This window comes from Dipteris shenzhenensis, chromosome 14 (genome assembly GCF_047967505.1).
Source record: "Dipteris shenzhenensis isolate YYH24624 ecotype China chromosome 14, Dip_SZ_1.0, whole genome shotgun sequence".
In the NCBI taxonomy this organism is placed as follows: domain Eukaryota; kingdom Viridiplantae; phylum Streptophyta; class Polypodiopsida; order Gleicheniales; family Dipteridaceae; genus Dipteris; species Dipteris shenzhenensis.
In genome coordinates, this window is record NC_141609.1 from 7,878,806 (window position 1) to 7,888,299 (window position 9,494).

Here is a 9,494-nt window from a genome sequence, read left to right on the forward strand (position 1 = left end):
CACTATCACCTGTAATAATCAAGTCATCAACATAGATGACTATAAGCACAATCCCTCTGTTTGTCCTTTTCACATAAAGTGAAAAATCTAAATTGGAAATCTGAAATCCAGTAGTGACAAGATATTGTCCTATCTTGTCTGACCATGCCCTCGGCGCCTGTTTTAAGCCATACAAGGCTTTGCGCAACCTGCATACAAAATCGGGGTGTGCTTTATCCTCAAAACCTTCTGGCTGCATCATATAAACCTCTTCCTGCAAGTCACCATGCAAGAAGGCATTTTTCACATCCATCTGATGCAAAGACCATCCCTTTGCAGCAGCCATAGCAATTACTGCTCTCACGGTTGCCATCCTTGCAACTGGGCTGAAAGTTTCCTCATAGTCAATTCCATATGTCTGTGCAAAACCTTTGGCAACCAATCTTGCCTTGTACCTGCTAATAGACCCATCAGCATTGTGCTTTACTTTGTAAACCCACTTGCAGCCAATAGCCTTCTTATCATGAGGCAAAGGCATCAAATCCCAAGTGTGGTTTGCATCCAAGGCAGCCATCTCTTCATCCATAGCTGCTTCCCAATTTTTATGCCCTGCTGCATCCTCAAAACATGTGGGCTCTGGCTCCTCTAGAACCTTGACCATATAAGCATAGTGATGTGCTGTATACCCATCATATCTCAGCCTGTCAACTGGATACTTAATACGGGTGGACCTCCGTACAACTGGATCAGTTGCAGGAGTCTTTAAATCATGCCTGCTTTTCCTTGCACCAGGTGTAACAACAGAAGGAATCCCAAGTTCCTCATCAAGGCTCATTTCAGAGCCGCTTGACTCTCCATCAACATGAGAGCTACCAGCAGACACATCAAACATTGGAGTATGGTCCACTTTTTCTTTTCCCTTATGTGATACCTGCACAACACTATCAGGACTGCCATGTGACGATTCACTAGATCTCAATCTCCCTGTCCATGCATTAGATCCACTAGTAGAGGACTCTCTGGGTCCACTCAAGGCTTGAGATTGCTGCTCTGCATTTATTGCAGCATTCCCATTTCCTGCATCTGCATCTCCTACCATAACAGTTGGTGCATACCAGCTGCTCATTTCATCAAAAACAACATCTCTGCTCACTTGCATTTTGCGAGTGGAAGGGTTATAACAGCGATACCCTTTCTGGTGCTGAGCATATCCAATAAAGATGCATTTTTCTGCCTTTGGATCCAGCTTGGTTCTCTTCTCATCAGGAACATGAACATACGCTATGCAACCAAATACCTTCAAGTGAGAAATATCTGGTTTTTGGCCTGTATACATTTCTTCAGGCGTCATGCCATGGACAGCTGCAGTGGGGGTTCTGTTCATAATATAAACAGCAGTTGCTACTGCTTCAGCCCAAAAATAATCAGGCATGTTTTTCTCATTTAGGATCGCCCGTCCTACTTCTGCAATATGCCTGTTCTTCCTTTCTGCAACCCCATTCTGCTGAGGGGTAGACCTGCATGAGTACTTCCTTTGAATTCCCTGTTCTTTCAGATATTCACAAAATTCTTCTGAAAAGTACTCTCCCCCTCCATCAGATCTTAGCACTTTAATATGCACACCTTTCTCTTTTTCAACCATGGCCTTAAAAGCCTTGAAATGGCTGAACACTTCACTTTTGTGCTTCATAAAATAAATCCACACCTTCCTAGTGTAGTCATCAATAAACGTCACATAATAATGGCGTCCACCAATAGAAGCAGCTTTGGTTGTCCAAACATCTGAATGGATCACTTCCAAAGGTCTTCTGATCACCTTAGCATTTTTGGGAAATGCATGTCTGGCCTGCTTACCCATTTGGCATGCTTCACATACCTTTTGCATTCCCTCAACTCTGAATTTAGGCAAACCTGCAACAATGTTTTTCGTTTGCATAGATTTCAGCCTTTGTATATTCACGTGCCCAATGCGCTTGTGCCATATCTCAATATCTGCAATGACACCTCTCCCATGCGCAAACATAGCAGCTTTCACCTCAGGCATATCAACATCCAAGGTGAACATTCTTCCATTTTTGTTGCCTTTCGCAACCAAGCGGCATTTATTTTTCAGGTCTTCAACAAAGCATCCATCAGGATTAAATCTAACTAGCAGACCTTGCTCAACCATCTGGCCAACTGAAACCAGGTTCTTAGTGATTTTTGGAACATGAAGTACATCTGCCAAGTACTTCGTTTTGCCATCCTGCATAGCCAATGGCACTTTACCAACCTGCGTAATTGGGTGCGCAGTATCATCACCTGTTTCAACATAACCTGGCTTATCCAAATTTCTGACATCATGAAACCACTCACCATGACTGGTCATGTGGTTAGAGGCACCTGAATCAACATACCAAACATCATTGCAAGCTGCAACATCTCCTGACATGGAGTTAACCATATGCTGCATCACAAAAAGGTGCTCATTTCTGTCGTCACCATGCCCACTTGATGATGCATAGTTGCTTTGCTGCAACTTTCCACTTTTGATGTCATTCTGCTTTTTATAGCATGTATTCTCCTTGTGTCCAGGCTTTCCACAATAATAGCATTCTATGCTGCTATTTACTTGCTGGTTCCTTTGCCATGAACCACGGCCTCTTTGGCTCCCCCTGCCTCTAAAACTACCACGTCCTCCTCCATAGGACTGGTTTTCCTGTTGTTGCTGTTGGTTCTGATTTCCTGCACGGCCACCAGAATGGCCTCTTCCTCTACCCCTGCCTCTACCTGTATTCGAGTAGAAAGCAGTCTCTTGAGAAGTTGAGGTGGCTGAACCACCATTCCTTTGCTCTTCACTCAGCAAGAGAGCAATAAGTTCCTGAAAATCAGGAAATGTTTCACGGACTCCAATGGATGTCCGAAATTGTGCATAATCTTTCCCAAGACCATTCAAGGTCACGGACACTAAGTCCTCATCATCAACAGGTGCTCCAATGGAGGCAAGAGAATCTGCAAGGCCTTTCACCTTCAAGGAATACTCATTTATATTCAGATTTTTCCTTTGCACATTGTGCAACTCCTGCTTTAGCTGCATCTTTCGTGCTTTGGTATTTGTGCTATACAGCTTCACCAATGTATCCCATGCCTCCTTAGGCGTCTCTAGATCCTGTATATGCACAATCATAGAATCTGAAATGCTAACGGACAGCCAATACAGGCATTTTTTGGCTTTTTCATGCCATTCTTTAAAGGCCTTCAATTCAGCAGGAGTGGGAGCAGCACCCAAAACTGGTTCTGCAGTTTCACCACTGATGTAATCCCAAACTCCCTTTCCCATAAAGAAGTTTGTCATCCTGAACTTCCATGCTTGGAAGTTGTTCTTGTCAAGCTTCTCACTGACAATGGTAGACAGATTCTCAGACATTTTACAAATCACGAATTGCAACAGCAACCTGTAAACACAGCAAATGCCTCAGAAGGGCAAATAGCAAAACTTCTGCAAAGAGCCTCACAGGGGCAGATCTGCAACACTGACGAAAGTGGTATTTCACCACACAGTCACTTCCTCATGACGATTTTGCATCAACAGGCAACAGGCATGAATCTACAACTCCCAATATCTCTGCACATAGGCATACGATGCAATTTCTGTGGCACCTTTCCACCGACTAGCCGCGCGGTGGTCGCACAGCAAAAACTGGGCCTTTTTCTGAGTGCCTGCGAAGAACTTCCGCCTTCAAAACGGGCCCCGAAACGGCCTCAAATCAGAAAAATAAAGTCACCAAGGGCTTCGCCCACTCCCGCAGCATATACTGCGCTCTCGCCGCACCGCGAAGGGCCTCTCAATCTGAAGCAGTGCACTCCTGCACTTCTGGCTGTGCTTCCTGCAGAGATTTGCTCCCAAACTCAAAATAGGAAAGCTACACTGGTCCTCTTACCAGGACACCACAAACTTGGCTAGCTTTCTTGAGCTCCTTACCACGAACAAGGCTCTGATACCATGTAAAGAATAAGGGAGAGAGGTAGGAGACTCAAGTTCAGCTTTCTTCACAACACACAAAAGAGAGAGAACACAAGGTTGGAGGGTGAAGCCTTTCTTCACTTTTGCACACAACAACAATACAATAGAAGAGGGAAATACCCTATATGTCAAAACCTAGAATACGTGGTTCATATGTGAACCCAAACCAAAAACATACGTGGTAGTCTAACTACACCACGAGTACAACTAACATAGGCGGTGACATAAATGATAGTCATCCAGGAGATATGTCGGGGATAGAGCTTGATATCTCAACATGAACATGAATCTACTCTCAAATATTTAGTCGCTTTTCATTTGTCTTTTGCCATAAAGCAGTATCACCAAAAAATAAATTCTCCTCATGTTTCTCCTTGCTCATGGGAAAGCTGACACAATCAATAAAGTCAAACTCATCATAATAATCTTAGAATTTGAGTAGTCTCGCTATACCTAGATGGGAGACTCTTCAACAATATTACTTTTTGATCCTCATCCTTGACCTTGGAGCCAAGTTCATGGAGTTGTTTTAGCAAGGCTTGCATGTGGTTTAGGAATGTCACTGGGCCTTCATTATCATTCATGTGTGAATCATAAAGTTGTTGCTTCATGCCTTGGAATGATGCATCTTAATTGTAGCATCATAAATGTGTGCAGACGCTATGGAAAGCAATAGTTAAACGATACATGCAACGTCCACAAGAACGGAATACAGAATGGAAGATAGATATGCAAGAGATAGAACGCTAAAGAACACTGTATTTCAGAGCAATAGCTCGCACACATCTTCATACACAATGATCTCGGAATGCTAGTAATAGCATGCGTACAGAACCGTCTGACGGTTAGAGAAGCAACCGTTGAGGACTACAACCGCTTGGAGATCCGAACTATCAACCCTTGCGACTAACCTGCCCTCGCACACCCCTCTAGTTCACTGTTGCTAACCCGCATGATTATGCAATATCACATGACACTCATGGTGGATTGTGCGAACCACACGCACATCCTCGAAATGAAGTCAGCAGATGCCTTACATAGTGCAAAGTGTATGTGTAATAATCATTTTAGGTAAAGCCTTGGTAGAGAACCAGGTGTGGTAAGTTAAATCTCTCTCTTCACTCGGTACACAAGAATGACCAAGCATCTCATTCCGAAAAACAATCAGAAAAACATCCATTGTCCGTAGTCGCAATGCCTGTCTGAACGTCCTTTTTTTATTTCTCCTCCCTGTCCAAAAGCATCTCCGCATTTTGGACATCTTCAATGTTGCTTGTCCTAAAGCAACCACTATAGTGACGTATGCGCTTTGCTGCACAACGACACTTTATTCCACGAGGCCCTTCCGCAGCCATCACTCTAGTTCTACTCTTCATCTGAACTAGAAATGTATTGAACAGGTGCAACAATACCACCCCTCTTGCTCTAGTCCTGCGTCACTACTCTCAGGTAACTCTATCAGTAATTGTGTCACCGCTCCACTCAAACTAGCATCCGCAGTCATTCCTAACTACCGATTCTGCATGAACATCCTTAGTTGGTCGATCCTGCTCCATCATCCATTGCAATAGATGAGACTTGGAGCTATTCACTACCTGTAGTTCAGGCCACTGCTCTATAGGTAGTACTTTATCTATCCATGCACCCGGTGGCAATTGCTATTGCCATCGCCCCTGTGCCATCGCAGGTCTCTGAATCACCATTGGCTCATAGGAAGGGGGATCTAATAACCCTGAAAAAGGTGTGTGCTTATGAAAATACTTCCCCAAAAACTTATCTGCCTCTTTCCACCAAGGAGGACGAGGAGGTAAAGATAGACTGAAAGAACGGGCGCACAATTCCAACCACAAACAAAGTGAATGCCTCTTTCACTTCAGCGCATCGATTCTTTTGCTGTTGTAGAGAATGGCTTCCACAATGCCTTCTACTAGCTCTCCATATTTGGCTTGCCAATCCTCTTCAAATTTACACTTTCTCCGCAACCACTCCTTTCCCCTTATCCGTACCACCACCACCAAAAGAAGTGCTAGACCCTTTTGGTCCAGAACTAGTCAGCACTTGTGGACCCTATTGCTGACTAAAACCTGCACCAGCACCCACATCTCCATCCAGCCTGGTTTGTCTTTCATGTGGAACTAGCTCCCGCTAGGTCTGCAGAACAATGGCCACACTCCATCTGGCCACCTGCCTATCCCATTCTGACCTCACATCACCCTGAAGAGCTTCCAGGAGCGAGCCATCTGCTCCATGTTAACACTCATGTTTCCCAAAAATGCCCGCAAATACTTCGCCAGTGCATCAATCATACGTCGATGTAGCAACTCTTGCTCAACGCTCAACACATACTCCGCATGCAACTACTACGTGGCCTCCCAATGTGCCTCTGCCACTTGAACTCTGGCTTCACAAATTGACATCCGGTCCTCCAGTTGCCACACTTGCTCCTGTTGACCTCACAGAGACTCATTTTTTGTGTGTAATTGCATGACTTCCACCTTCAAACTAGTCACCCTAGCAGATTCTCCCCCCATACCAATCTGCGAAGCTATCTGCGAGAGCAAATACGAACAAAACTGCAACTATACATGCATAGGCTATGGTCAAAAATTGAACCTAGTAGAAGACTCTGGCAATACTCCCATAGAATCCAAGACCATCGTTAACACTTCTGCCACCAACACCCTCACCACATTAGTGACTATCCACATTGATGTTGTAGTAGTTGCCGCAACTATTGTTGCTACACTCTACTGAAGTTGCTCCATCCACCGCTATGTCAGGGAACCTCCCACCAATGGAGTACCACCAAGAATCACCGCTGCAGTAGATACTAGAGTCACCATCACCCGCTCTGCCATGACTGGTAATGCCATCGGAGTAGACATAGCAATCTGCATCGTTGCCACCCCACTAGTGGAAACACCTCCCACAGCACCAATATGTACCAAAGTTGAAGATGCAAGGGGAGACACCACCCCTGGCTAAGGCGAGGCTTCTTTCGTCATCGTTTCATAGCCACTGCACTAGAAGATCCCTCCACTTCATCTTGTGTAGGTCCCTTAGGTGCAAGAGTGAGCACCAAGGCCATTGACCATCGAGGTGCTGTCCACTCCAAATGGATAGGAAACAAAATCTCCAGCACTTGCCCAATCTTGGAATTGACTACCTGCTTCTTATCAACATGAGTTGCCACCCATAAAGCCTCTGCATGAATCTGCTCCTTCAAGATTCGCACCCATGGCACTGCCCTTTCATCAGCAACATCTATCATCCCTCGAGTCCCACTCATCTTGTATTCGCCCCTGTTAGAAGCTCCAAATTTTGCCTCCATCGCCGTTAGTGTGCACGTTGGTTGCACGATCATCACTCCATCCATAGGCAAAAAGAGACGTTGATGAATCAATTGCAAATTCAGCTCCCAATGCTCATCCAAAAACTCCACAACAGTTCCTACTGCCAACTGCTGGCAAAGCGCCGATGTAGATGAATGAACAACCACCCTCTGCCAATTGATACTACTAAAACTACGAATTCGTAGTTGCTGAAGACAAGAATCAATTGACTGAGAATCTATGCACACCAAGGAAGAAAAGGGAGAAATTGAGCATGAGCCATCCCCATGGCGAGGCGAAGGAGAAGAAATGAGATAACAATGAACGTTGATGAGAGCTGGAAGGCAAATGCACTCAAGAGAATTGCAAGTGCGATGACAAGCAAGTAGCAAGCAGCTAGTACATGCAAACAATGAATCAAGAGGTGTAATTCAGATTGCCAATATCCCACCCTGATGATAGTGAGTTGCATGGCAGTGGGGCTAGAGGCTAGGACCTCACAGAAGACTACTGTCATCATGCCACGAACCCTTTTGCCACGTGTCCTCATGCGATGGCTAGGTTGCCTCCACCTCAACCTAGGAAATCTGTACCTCATTAGAGATGGGGAATGGGCATTGAACCCTGCCGTTATGATGGTATGGACGAAGCCAAAACCCATTAATTGGATGTGAAAGAACATGCCCTTGCAAATTCGCAAGATAAAACGATGTCAATCCGCAATCATGAAAAACCCAAAATGGGCTCGACCATTGCAATTTCAATTTCCCTGGCATTTTCCCAAGGCGAGTGTTGAACAGAAGAACCAGTTGCATGTGCTCAAAATATTTCTTCTTGGATGTCAAATCCACCCTCCGCTTGCACCTAGCTTGAACCTCCAAGGTGAGATAATAGCTCTCCAACCACAAATCATTCAATTGGTCAAGAACATCCAACCGGAATACCATAGAGTCCTATGGAAGAAGCTTGTCCTCCACTGTAATCCTCAGACTTGAAACAATATGCTCGATCAACGTGATTGCTTCCAACCCAAACGCCAATTTAAAAGGAGTCAACCATGTGGGCACCTTGAATGAAGTGCGGTACGCCCATAGTGCTACCCAGTAACTTTTCATCCCAATCCATGCGATGCTCATTCATCACGAGTAAAATGACATGATCCTCTTGAATGTATGATTGGTAGACTCAGCCAGTCCATTCGCTTGTAGATAATAGAGGGAAGACTTCTTGTGAATCACCATATAAAAAGCATTCATTTGCTTGATGACTTTGTTGACGAAATGAGTTCCCCTGTCACTGACAATCTCAATTGGACACCCGAACCGAGTAAACACATCATAGTATAGACACTTTGTGATCGATTTTGCAGTGTTGTCCTATAAGGCCCAAAAGCTTCCACCCATTTGGTGCAGTAATCAGTGGCTACCAAACTGTAGCAATTTCGGGTGCGGGCAACTACGGGCTTGAATGGACCCATAAAATCTAGGCGCCATTTCTGAAATGTTTCCAGAGGCAAGATGGGATTAAGTGGCATGCAGTCTCGATTAGTGGACTGTCCCAACCGCTGGCAAAGGTTGCAACTTTTTGCAAACCATCGAGCATCCTTCTGTATGGTCAGCCACCATAACCCTACCTACAGAACTTTCTTTGCGGTAACTTCGCCACAAAATGGCCACCCGAAACCCCACAATGGGCTTCCAATAACACTGCTTCTTGCTCATGAGGTGAAACACACTGCAACAGTGCCTCCGTTCATGAATTTGGGCATGATGCCAGTAGATAGGAATGAGAGCATCTCATTGTAAGAAAATAATACAACGTCTGTGCTTAACAGATAACAGGATCTCGTACACAAGAGAGAAAACAAGATAGTGGGGAGAATAAAAATTTTGATTACTGTAGAACTGATACAATAGATGGCGCTGCCTCCCAACCGTGTGCTCCTGTGAAAGAAGCTTCGATGGCATGCTAGAAACAGTAGAAGACGGAGGCTAGATGCTAAGGAATCAGGGTTACTGTAGCCAGTGATAAAATGGGCTTCACGGGCTTGCTCTTATATAGCCACCAGTCATAGTTGGTTAGGCTCAATGAGGTGGCCGACCCAGTCCACCCAAAACGGTCGACTGGGGGTCAATCCCGAAATAGGCCACCGACCATACGATAGAACTGGTGCGCAAAAC